The following is a 12,130-nucleotide window of genomic DNA, read 5'->3' on the forward strand; positions in this document are numbered from 1 at the left end:
GGGTAGGAGGGATGTTGCCTAGAATGTAAAAGCCAATATGAAGACACCTGAGGCTTTGGAAAACAACACAGAATAATAAAAGGAGCACTTGTTTTGGAGTTTGGCCTGGGCTCAAATTCAAGTCCTACCTTATATTAAGAGTTACTTTGTCTTGTCCATTTCTTTATATTTAGAAAAGCAATCATACATGACTATGAAGAATAAATGAGATAGAATGTGAAAGATTATTGTGCATCACAAAACATAGTTTAAATTTCATTATTGTGTCTGCTAGCATAGCTCTGTACTTTATTAGAAGTTAGTTAAGGGAAATATCACAAGCCACAAAGTAGTACTACATGGATAGACTATTCCTTGTGTTGAACTAGATGGAATTCTTTGAGTACTGTTTATTTAATATTTAACAGTTGATTTTCTAAAACAAAAACAATTTAAAATGATTGAAAAACTCCCCTTAGCCAAAGACCAGAGCAAGACACAATCTAGGCTTGTAAGGGCATACAAAGAAGGACATCACGATGCTCCCTATAGTGTTGAGATAGAGAGAGTCCTCAGTCAAGAGCAGGTGAGTTTTCATGCTGCGAAGCAACTTTTGAGAATATAGATTTTGGCTTTGTAGGAATTTTCTTAGAGATATGGAATTTTACTATGCACTTAAAAAAACCATATAGTAGGTAGGTCATATCACTTACTATAGAAGAAAAATCTACTTCATCCCAGAACACCCTATTGTAAATTATAACCAACAGGCAATCCTGTCTCAATCAAATTCAACTTCCTGCAGTGACTTCTTTCCATTGGTTCTAGTACCACCTATCAGAGCAGTGTAAGACTACTCCTTGGATAGCCAGCCTATTTTCCCTTAACTTACCAGAACATCTTACTATCTTATCTAGCTGTTTGTGTTTGTCAAATAGAAGTTTAAGGTTGAAAGTACAAGCTAACCAATGGATAAAAATCCAGAATTCCAAGGGGAGAATAAGCTATTTTGATGGAATCAGGACAGATTATTTCTAAATCCTGGGGCAATGAGATAATGGAAAGTGAGTCATCTTGAAAGACACATATGTCCTAAAAACAGAACACATGATACAATATGATACTTGAAAATGGTACATTCTTAGACAGTGAAGCTTGCAGTAGTTATTTCATTTCAACAATGTCCTTTTTTAAAAGAAAATTATTGTCAAGGTAATGTGCAGAGGGGTTACGATATCCCTCTTGTTTACAAACATAACCTGGTCCCATCTTAATGTCAGGTAATCTGATGATTTGGTCTTTCATTCTGGAAACATGTTCACAAGAAGAGGTCTTTTGCCAGAGTGTGATTGAAGTTTATCACAAGGATTTGAAGCCTGTTTGAGCACAAGAATAACTGGGAGTAGAATGACAGGAGCAGGAATAAAAATGATGGGCACATTCACACATCGCTAGTTCTTCATCAAAAACATTCTTAGATAGCATGGGCTAGAGTGTTGAAGATCGATATACCATTTCTGCTTCTGAGTTGTGAGCACTTTGCATCCAAAATCATAGGGTCTGACATGAAAATGTGTCTGTCACCTACTGAAGATCTGAAGCTCTTAGCCAAATTTAAATAAAATCTGAACACATACAAGTTTTCTTTGAAAGAGACCATTTCAGCCCAAATCCACAAAAAATAGCACATGAAAGCTGGATCCATGAGAAATATATCTAGGAGTAGTCATGTTTTCCAATAATCAATAAAGGCTTCCCCTATTATGTACTCTGTATGAAATGAGGAGACAGAACCTCAAAATTCATTTTCAGATATTGTCGTGATGTTTTCCCTGGCTCTTCAGTTGCTTAATTTTGTTAGCATTTACCCTGTCCTCCACCTGCCCAGTTGAAGTTGTTTCCTTTTTCATAACCTGAAATGTTTTCTGGGTGGGTAATGAGACTAAATCTTCCCTGTGACTTCTATGCCTCTTAAGCAAATATATGCTCTAGCCTCATATGAGTGAACACTCATTCTGTCTAGACACTTCATTGTCTGAAAACAAATAAGGATCTTTGGCCATCTGATATGCCAGTATGATTCCACCGCAGAGAGGTGAGCTCCGGGGCACAGATTTTTCTGTAGGGTCCCCTTGTCTTACTACTTAGAGTTCGTTTAGAGAAATTCCTTCTGCTTGGCAGATTGCTTCCTGCAAAGGTTCAAGTTCTGGCAGATCTGCCTGAAGCAGACCCATTAGATAGAAGGTTAAATAGAAGTTAAATCGAATGTTGAGACGTTCTGTGCTTAGGGAAACCAGTGGAGGGAATCTGTTGCCTTCACGTCTGTGATCTGTCTGTCTGGAATTGGGAGGGCTATTTTATGGGACTTGGAGTAGAAACGAGAATTCTTTACCAGAAAGTATATGGTGATGGTGATTCCTTGATTCTTTCACTGAAGGTTACTGTTTGGCATGCAGTCCTCATTGCAACTCAATATTTCTTTGTCAACAGTATGGTCACTAGGGACTGATAGCTTGTGTTCAAAGTGCAATATTTTATAATTGTTTTCTTTCCATTGCCTTCTGGCAAAGAGAAAGCGTACTAAAAAGCTTGTCATATCCCAAGTGCCCTCACACTAGTCACACTGGTATTAGGTCATTCCTGGGGGCTTCCTCCTCTTTCTAATCTCATCCCCAGATTTTAGTGTGTGTGTGTGTGTGTGTGTGTGTGTGTGTGTGTGTGTGTGTGTGTGTGTGTGTGTGTGTGTGTGTGTGTGTGTGTGTGTGTGTGTGTGTGTGTGTGACTCTCTGTCAGTCCATCCTGAAACTTGAACTCAAGTCTTTGGCACTGTCCCTGAACTTTTTTGCCCAGGGCTAGTGTTCCACCACTTGAGCCACTAGCACCATTTTTTTTTTTTTTTGCTTTGGGTGGTTTCTTGGAGATAAGCTTCACAAACATCCTGCCTGGGATGGCTTCCAACCATGTTCCTTATATCTTAGCTTTCTGAGTAGCTAGGATTATCAACTGGGAGTCACCAGTGCCTAGCCATTCCCCTGCTATTGAAGTTCTGTTCTTTCAGATTCCTATAGTTGGTCTATACTACTACTGGTTCTGAGGAGCTCTAGGTCCCATCTCCTCTATCCTTGTCAACAACCAGAGTGAGAAGATGAAAAGAGGCTGGAAATACCAGATCCTGATTTCCAGTTCCAGGCTGAGGTAGCTGTGACTAAAGGCAGCCTTTCTAAACCCCAGCAGCAGAAGAAACCTTACTTCCTCCAGCCATCTTTAAATCTTAACCAAGGCACCATCTTGACCATAAGTACAGCCTGCAATCTGAGAGAAAAGCCAAGGCTGTTCCCACACAATCAGCTCAGTATTAGGACTCTGGATTTGAGGAAGGCCCTGTGAAAAGGCAAGAGGGTTGTGTTCAGAAAAGTAATTGTGTGGGGTCCTAATGGCCTTCAGCTTGACCTTATGACATGTTCTTTCTGTTTGCGCCAAACAAGGCAAACAGGCAGTGGCAGAGGTTTTGCCTACGACACTCAAGTTGGACCTCTACTGTCCACTGTCCAGCTTGACAAGATGGAGGATGGAGAAGGAGGAGTCCGGCTTTGCCTAGAGCAGTTCAGTATGGTACACACCTGCCTTGTTCCTCAATCACCTGCCTCAATCTTAGACCAAAGGCTAACTGGGGTAAAACTCGGTAAACATGATTCAGTGTATTCTTCAACTGAGTAAGACAAAGTAATGTACATACACCTGGGATTTTTGTTTGTTTTTGTAGGGGCCAGAGACAGATTGCTCACTTAATATTTTTCATCTACCTTGGTAATTGGAACAAATTTCTGTACCAATTTCGGTTTCTTCGCTCCTACCACCTGCACATCAAGGATTCACATCCATTACTCAATGTGGAGCCCCTGCAGTGGACACTCAGAAAGATTCTAGCATGTCTGGCAGCCTTAAAGCTGGAGAAGGAGAAGGCAAACAAATGCTAAGTGTAGAATGAGGCCTAAAGAAAACAGCATTTTATAATTATTTAGCATGGAGCGTCTGCATTATGTACAGCTAAATTTTTTCATCTAAGTATGATGATTTATATACACTAAAATTGACGCTTATCAAACTAATTAGTATAAGTATATTCACATTCTATGCTTGTCAGAATGCATCAACCCCAATTCTACTAAGCATCATAACATGAAAATTTTCATTTCAGCACTACTATATTTGAATATAAACATTACATTAGTAGCGAATTTAAGCATAGTAAAAAAAAAATCTCAAAGGTTCCCAGCTAGATTTTGTGTAACTCCTGTTTCTCAATTCCTGTGCTATCTGGGTTTTTACTATGTTTTACCCTAAAATAACTAAATCTTCAGGCTTCAGGATTTTTTAACTCTAGGATTTTCCTGTTTCATTTGGAAGCTGAATGTGGCCTGAGCATCTTCATCTGTAAGGAGAGCCAAACAAAGTTATCAGTAAGGCCCCTTCAGGCATGAATTTCGCATTGACTCATCCATTGTAGAACATGATGAAAATAATAGTTCTTTTGTTGTTCTCTTGGGGCAGTTACTGCTGCTGGGAATCGCTGGGCAGATGCAGGGATCACATGGAATGTGGGGAAGAATGACTGAATCATGGCTAGTTGTGAGCGAGAAGAGGGCCTTTTGCCAGATGTTCTGAGGAGAAACAAGCTTGGAAAACGTTAAGTATTGGAGAAATATAAAAGTGCAAAACAGATCAGTGCTTAAAGCACTTGTGCTGTGCACACTCGCAGAACAAAAACTAGTTAGGAGAGCAGAGTTGCTGGCTGGACCACCCCACAAAGCATGGGGCTTGGAGTCCAAGGAAGTTTGGTTGCTAAACTTGAAGCGGAGCGCCAGAACTTAGTGGGGAAGGCTGGCCCTCACCTGCGCAGGCAGGGCCTGGGGACGCGCGCAGGGAGGGCCCTGGAGAGCAGTGCCACCTTCCAACCCGGATCCAACTCAGTGGGTTTGCAGCCTCGGTGGTCCCCGAGGCGGGTGCGGAGAGGGAGCTGGGGGCTGGACAGTGCAGGGACCTGCTGGTTCAGCTCTCATAACTTTGGGGCTCTAGAGTCTGCCAGGGGGTGGCAGCCGAACCGGGTGGGCGTGCATGCGTGCGGTGGCCAAGGAACCACAGGTGAAGCCAACTCAGTCTTGGCCCATCCCTCCCTGCCCACTTATTCCTCTTGGCCGCCACCGCAGCTGAGGTCTCCGCTGGCCCTGCTCAGTGGGCGTATCCTGGAACCAGCACGCATCCCTCGGCCGCCACCTGCGGGGCCCCGCGGGCGGAGCGCGGGCCGAGCGCGCGGGGCGCGAACCCGCGAGGAGCGCGCGGCTGGCACGGCGGCGGCGGCGGCGGCGGCAGAAGCAGAAGGAGGGGCCGGGAGCGCGGCCGAAGGACGCCCCGTCCTCCACGCGCGGTCACCGGGCGCTGGCGGCGCCGCTGCCCCGCCTGCACCCCAGCTGCCCGGCCTGTCGCCAGTAAGACCCTCCCCCGAGCAGCGCCCGCTCCGGGGGTTCGGGGACGGTCCCCGGCCGCCGAGCCCGCCCGCCAGACGCCGCCTCGGCCCCCGCGGCGTCCAGGCCGGCAATGGATGGCGCGCGTGGTGGAAGTGGACATCGGCGAGGCAGGCTACCCGGGCGTGGGGCTGTCGGTCCCTGCTCATCAGCTGTGCCCTTTTGATTTTTCCACCCGGAGAAGCCCATGAGTTTCCAGGGGACTTTAATGAAAGCCTAATATTTCTGGGCCAGCTGTCTCGGTGACAGCCGCCCATCTCGGTCCCCTGATCTGAGGAGAGTGAGCTTCGCCCCTTCCATTTTGTTCTCCTCCTCGTCAGGAGCTGCGGGCTCGCCCTCCTTCCCACCTGAAGAGTGAATGAAGACTTTCAGGTAAAGGCTTTGCCCGTGAGCATTTCATGCGTATGCCAAGCTGTCAGGCTCATGCTCTTAAAGTGGCACATGATGAGCTAAGTACTAGTTCTTGTACTCTTCGGAGCTGTGGGCGGCTGAATGTTGGGGGGAAGGGGAATAATGCAAATGAATCCCTCTGCAGTAGAGAACTCTCCCCCCCCCCCCGTTAAAGCAGAACCATTTGGGGTTGTTTCTTGTGTCTCTAGTCTGATCTCTGCCCCACATCCTTGATGGAAGTAGGTTAACAGAATTATCCACTAATAAATACTCAGGTCAAAACTCCTTTTTAAGGATTTGGTGTATATGATATTATTTATCATCGGGAAATGTTTAGATATGAAGTCACAGGAGAAAAGAACTTTTATTATAACAAAAGTATACATCAAACCAAGATCAACAGTTAGACATTCCTTTCTCCCCTTTTAGTTTTCATACCTGAAATAGTTGTCATATATAGATGGGAAATATCATAATTGAGCTATAGCAGGATGGAACGGAAAATAGTAACGAATTTGTTTTGCCATAAGCAAAAATTATATGTGTAAAGCAAAGGGGTCTGTGCATTGTGCTCCTTCCAGTCCAGTCCAGTCCAGGGCCACAGTTCAGTTGTCTGCCAGTGACAGGAAGTTCGCTAAGTTTGAGCCATCTATCTTTCTTGTATGTTATTAGCAAGGCCTTGTTTACACGGAAGACAATTGCTTCCTTGAACCTGTTTCTTGTGACTTCTACTTCTGTCAATAACCCTTTATTTATATGCGGAATTTTTCTAAGAATTATTCTAAGAATACTTCTATCAGTCTAGAAAAAGCTCATAATCAAAAAGTAGTTAGATGAAATGTCTCTGGCCATACAAAATAAGGATTTTGATCTATTTGATAGCCTTTCAGACTGCTTATCTGTAATACAGTATCTGCCCAAGGGGGTGTGAAGATAAAATGAATAATCTTCATAAAATACATGTAGGTGCCAGATTCAGTAAATATTCATTGTCTTTATTAATCATTTTGTCTCTACATCCTTACCTAAGACCCTTCTTTGTGCTGAAGATCTTTAGCCCCAAGTTAAAATCAGTAAACCACGCAAATCTTAAAGAGTATAATAAATTCTACCTTCAAATAGAATTTATTGTGCTGAAAAGGTAAATTTTTTTAAAATTGTGTAACTGAACCAAAACATTTTTTTCTTTCATCATGCACTGATTTAAAAATCTTCTCTGGTTTCTATTTTGTTAGGCATAGTGGTGCTTTGTTTTGTTTTGCTTTTGTAGAGAAGTAAGTAGTACCAGAGTATGGAGTCAGAACTTCAAATTTTCTAGGCACTTGAGCCATGCCTCCAGCCCTGATTAGGTATATTTTAATAGTAACTCTCATATTCATCATGTTACTCCTATATATTTAATAAATTTTTTCATTCAAGTCACTGATAATACATGGGAAAAGTCATTTTGCTATGGATTTTTGGGGGAAATTTGGGTTTTATTGTATTTTTATTGTAATTGACACATAGTAATTATACCTGTTTATGGGGGTAGTATGGCACATATATATATTCATACATATAATGATATATATGATATGATCTATGATAATTATATGTATAGTTGTAGTAGCCAGATAAGGGTAGTTAGCACTTTATCAAGTCTTTGTGTCAGGAATTTTCAAAACCTCTGTAGAACCACTGTTCTATTCTTCTGCTATGAAGGATTTCTGAAGCTCTATTTAATAGTTTGGTGCTGACATCTGCTAGCTTCTTGACTTCAGAAACATCTTTCATCTAATCTAAATTCAAAATACTGAAAGGCCAAATATAATTATGGTTGGAAATCTAGTTTGTCTTCAGTAGGTATTACTCAAATTAAGGGATTAGGTGAACTCAGCACTGATTTATTTTACACTGTTCCAGTCCATAGAAGATAGTCTCCTCATGAAAACAATCTTATGTTGTTGGGGGTCGTGGGGCTTGAACTCAGGTACTAGGCATTGTCCTGGAGCTTTTTCACTCAAGGCTAGCATTCTACCACTTTGAGCTACAGCTCCACTACTGGTTTTCTTGTGATAGTTGGAGATAAGAGTCTCACTGACTTACTGCCCTGCCTGCCTTGGAACCCTGATCCTCAGATCTCAACCTCCTGAGCAGCTAGGAAGGATTACAGGCATGAGCCATCAGCACCTACTTTATGAGAACAATCTTAATCAAAATCAAAAGACCTTGAGGATACCCTAATGTATCTCAGAAGTGACTTTAGTTGAAAAATGAATGATTCTTCAATTGCTAATTCCTAGAAATTTCCAGTCATTTTGCCCTCTATGTGTTGTGTGTTCAAGTCCTGACTTTTGCCCTATGGTAACCAACTGACCTGTAATACTTAGGAATTCTAATACTTTTCTTTAATTTTAACAGTTCAAGGGAGAACGTTGATGTGAGATGTTAACTTCTTGCTATCTCCCTCCACCAGGTTATCTGGATTCTCAAAAAATTCCTGTAGTCATACATGCAGTTCTTTTAGGACCCTAGAGTCTGATTCATCTAGCTGTGAGGTGTGCTAAGTTCTCTTTTTATGATGTTTCTATCCTTCCAGCATGAAGCTCATTTGCTGTAAGTCAGCAGAACAGCTGCTGAGCAGTTCTGTTTTCTTTAATTAGTAAATATAGCATCTGCCTTTGGATCTAGGAATTCTCTAACTGGAGCCTGTTTCCCATAGCCAGTGTTCAATGAACAATACATGCACAAAGTTGGGGAATGACATTATAATATTGACAGGGCAGGAGTGTGTAACTCAAGTTCGAATTTGGTATGAATAGAGCCTTGTGTTTTAATAATTCCTTAAAAATTAAGAGTTGTAGCTGGCATGGGTGGCTAGCACCTGTAATCTCAACTACTCAGAAAGAAGACTTACATCTGGAGAGTCATAGTTTCAGGTCAGGCTCAGCAGACTCAAACTCCAAAATAACCAGCAAAAACCTTGGCTGGAGGTATGGCTCAAGTGGCAGATTGCCAGCCTAGCAAGTAAGCTGAGTTAAGAGTGTGATGCTCAGAACAAGCAATTATTCATTGAGTTGAGAAACTAAGCAAGGTTTCCAAGGAGCTGAAGGAAACAGATTAGTGACTGGGCATGATAGAGACCTGGAAACCTGAGCTTGAAGCCCCAGCTCAGAGGTATACTAACCTACAACACTGTAACCCTGCCCTCAAGCCTTTCTTTTTGAGCACCTAGAACAGGGAAGAACAACAAGAAGTTCTCTCTTTGATTCTAAGTGTCTACCACACTGCAGGCAGGCACGTGGATATTTGGCAAACCATCAAACTTTACCTAAGTGCCTTGATGTAGAGAACTGTTGTTTGCAAGAAGGGGAAAAATGACTTTTGCCCATAAGTAATATTTAGTCTCATTGGAGAGATAACATTAATAAATTTCAGTTAGAGGATTCTGAGAAAGGGTGAGAGGAATTCTGGGAAGTCTGAATGGAAGTGACCTTCTCATGAAGCTAGTACTTTCGTTTAAGTAGGGATGAGGGGAAAAGTTGCTAGAAGGAGATACAAGGAAGGGTCCTGATTTAAGGAAGGAATAGAAGAGGAGCTGGGTATGCAGTGGCAAGGAGACTGGCTTGATGGGAATGGAAATTTCCTTGAATTACTGACTTCCCACCATATAAAGTACTTTACTCCCTACCACAAACAGCAGGAAATCCAATAGCTTCTTGGGAAAAGGGATGTAGGAGATATATAGCCTGAAGAGTGATTGTAAATGGCACACTTTCTGATTTTTTGTTCTTTTATCTAGAGTCCAACTGCAACTGAACACTGTGTTCTCTGATGTCTCCACATCAGAGTAGTGCTTCTTTTCAGTGTTTAAAATTAAATATACTGCTGCCTGGAATTTAATCAGTGCATAGCACTTAATACTCTTTCATTATTTATGCCTCCTACTTGTTCTGAAGTATTTGAATTGGTTTCAATACATACAGACTAAAATTTATAGGGGAGAAAAAAAAAAGCTCTTCTTGTATGCTCCCAGATTTGGTGACGAGGGCCTGAGAATCAAACTGATGAAAGACAGATATGATGAGAAAAGAGTTTCAATTACATATGGATGGGCAAGAGCTCAAAGAGGAATTTGAGGCTTATCATAATGGGCAAAAAGTGTATAGAGAGAGTCTACATTGTATTTTCTTTACTAGTTGTTTAGAAGCTACTTTTGATTTCCTGCAAGGACTTATTTTACAATGACAGAGAAGTTGCTGTAGTTGCAATATTTGTCCTCATAAACAGGAGTGGCCAGGTGAAACCACATGGTAGCCCTAGGAAAGCCCAGAAAGACTGAGAGAAATGCCTGCTTGTTTCCTCCCCACTGGGGGACCTGAAAAATGGGATCAAGTATTCACCTGTGACCTAAAGAATGTATCACCTTCTTTGACCTTGAAACTCTTACATGGCTATTGACATTCATAGGTCAGACTTCTTTCTATAATTTAAGTTTTAAGATATAAATCGAGCACTTAAAATAATAATGGCAGTAGGTTAAAGGAACAATCTGAAATAACAAAATACTGAAATAAGGATACAGGTTGACCCATTGTAACAATGAGATGTGCAAGACACTGTTGAAAACAAACTTTAAAACTTGGGGGTGGGAAGGAGTTGGGGAGGAGGGGAGGAAAAGGATGTAGAGGAAAAACAGAGGAGGTAACAATGCTCAATAGGAAAAGTATTCTTTACCTTACTCATGTAACTGTAACCCCTTTTTACACTATTTTTACAATAAAATATGTAAAAAAATAAAAAGGAACAATGAAAAAGGAAAAGAAAGTAACACACCTCTGCTCAAGGCAGATCATTTATACATAGGACCACATTTAAACTTTTTTTTAATTTTATTTTTTGTAAAGATGCTGTACAGAGTTACTGTTAACCCTTCCCTTGTTGTTCTCCCACTATTCCTTCCCTCCCCAACCTCCCTCACTCCTCCACAGCCCCTCCCCTGAAGTTGTAAAGTTCATTACCAATATACTGTCTTGTGGGTATCACTGTTGCAATGGGTCATCCTGTGTCTTTGTTTCAGCGTTTTGTTATTCCCCTTCCCCTCCCCAAATTAGACTTAAACTTTTATGATGACTTAAGTGGAGCCCAATTTACAGGTAGAATCATACCACCAAGCTCAATTCAGGCTCAGCAAAATCCCACGCATTGTCTTTTCACTAACCACTGTAATTTTCTCTGTCCACACCTGTCCTGCTGGCCCGCAGCTGCACACTGCGTGCGTGCTGTGTGCCACAGGAAAAGCCAGCTACTTCAGTTTCTTAAATCCTTATTGAGGTGGTTGAACTTCTGCTGATTTTCAGATAGTTATGTATTTCATAGTTATGCATTTATAGCCGTTATGCCTTTCCTAGCTTATGCTTTTGGGTGAAAAAAAAAGAACAGTAAATTTAGTCAATTTCTATTTGCTTGTTTAACTGGTATCACTGTTGTTATGAATTGACCATCCAAATTAGTGTTTCTAAATATCCCCGTTAATGTCCAATTTTCATGATCCCCACAAGAAGGAAACCATATCCTTTGTACCATCATTAGAGAACAACTAGTAACAGACAGGTGGATAGGAACTCAGTTACACATTTTATATGAATTATGTATGTCTTTAGAATTAGAATTTGTATTGTCTATCTACATAACTACATTTACATATGCATAAAACTTTTGAAAAGACCATAATATGGCCCCAGAGAAGTGGCTCGGTGGTACAGGGCTTTCCTGGTATGCGCAGGGCCCTGGGTTTGCTCCATAGCATTGCTTATTATATAGAGATCTGCATTGTTTAAAAGTAAAGCTCATTTTAAGTCATGGTTTCATGCACCTGTATAAAGATTTAGAATATGTCATAAAATGGGACAGCCATAAATGGTCTGTTAATTTAGAATTCAAGTGGATTTGGAAGGCACCAACAGCCTCTAGATTTTGGATTTTTCCCCCTAGATTTTTGTCTGGGAGAAGGTCAGCTCATATCCAAGTTGTGGATTTTTCTGTCATAAATTCCATGCATAATCTCAAGGATCAGAGCCCTTTTGATTGCATTACATCAAGACAGAGGATTGCAGCTCCAGAATGCACTATGCAGAATGGCTAGGGTAAGTCACACCCCCAGAGGCAATCTGTTCCTCCTGTGTGACTAGCTGATGTGCATGGCTGTGTCCATACACTGGGATTCCGAGGAAAGAGAAAGGAAAGACACCATTCAA

At 41.6% G+C, this 12,130-nt stretch overlaps 1 protein-coding gene across 12 annotated transcripts in view; it reads left to right on the forward strand.

The window, feature by feature from the left end:
* CUNH2orf88 (chromosome unknown C2orf88 homolog) overlaps window positions 1-12,130 on the forward strand; it is a 101,282-nt gene that overhangs the window by 74,041 nt on the left and 15,111 nt on the right. The window contains exon 1 of one of the 12 annotated variants that reach the window (XM_069995662.1): window positions 3,839-3,941. The exons of 10 other annotated variants lie outside the window; for them this stretch is intronic. The gene's annotated coding sequence lies outside the window, so the exon portion shown is untranslated. Of the gene's footprint in view, window positions 1-3,838; window positions 3,942-5,472; window positions 5,874-12,130 lie in introns of those variants that run through there. One more of the 12 variants, XM_069995661.1, reaches the window with a different exon arrangement.

This window comes from Dipodomys merriami, unplaced genomic scaffold (assembly GCF_024711535.1).
Source record: "Dipodomys merriami isolate MVZ:Mamm:240054 unplaced genomic scaffold, mDipMer1.0.p SCAF_49, whole genome shotgun sequence".
Lineage (NCBI taxonomy): Eukaryota > Metazoa > Chordata > Mammalia > Rodentia > Heteromyidae > Dipodomys > Dipodomys merriami.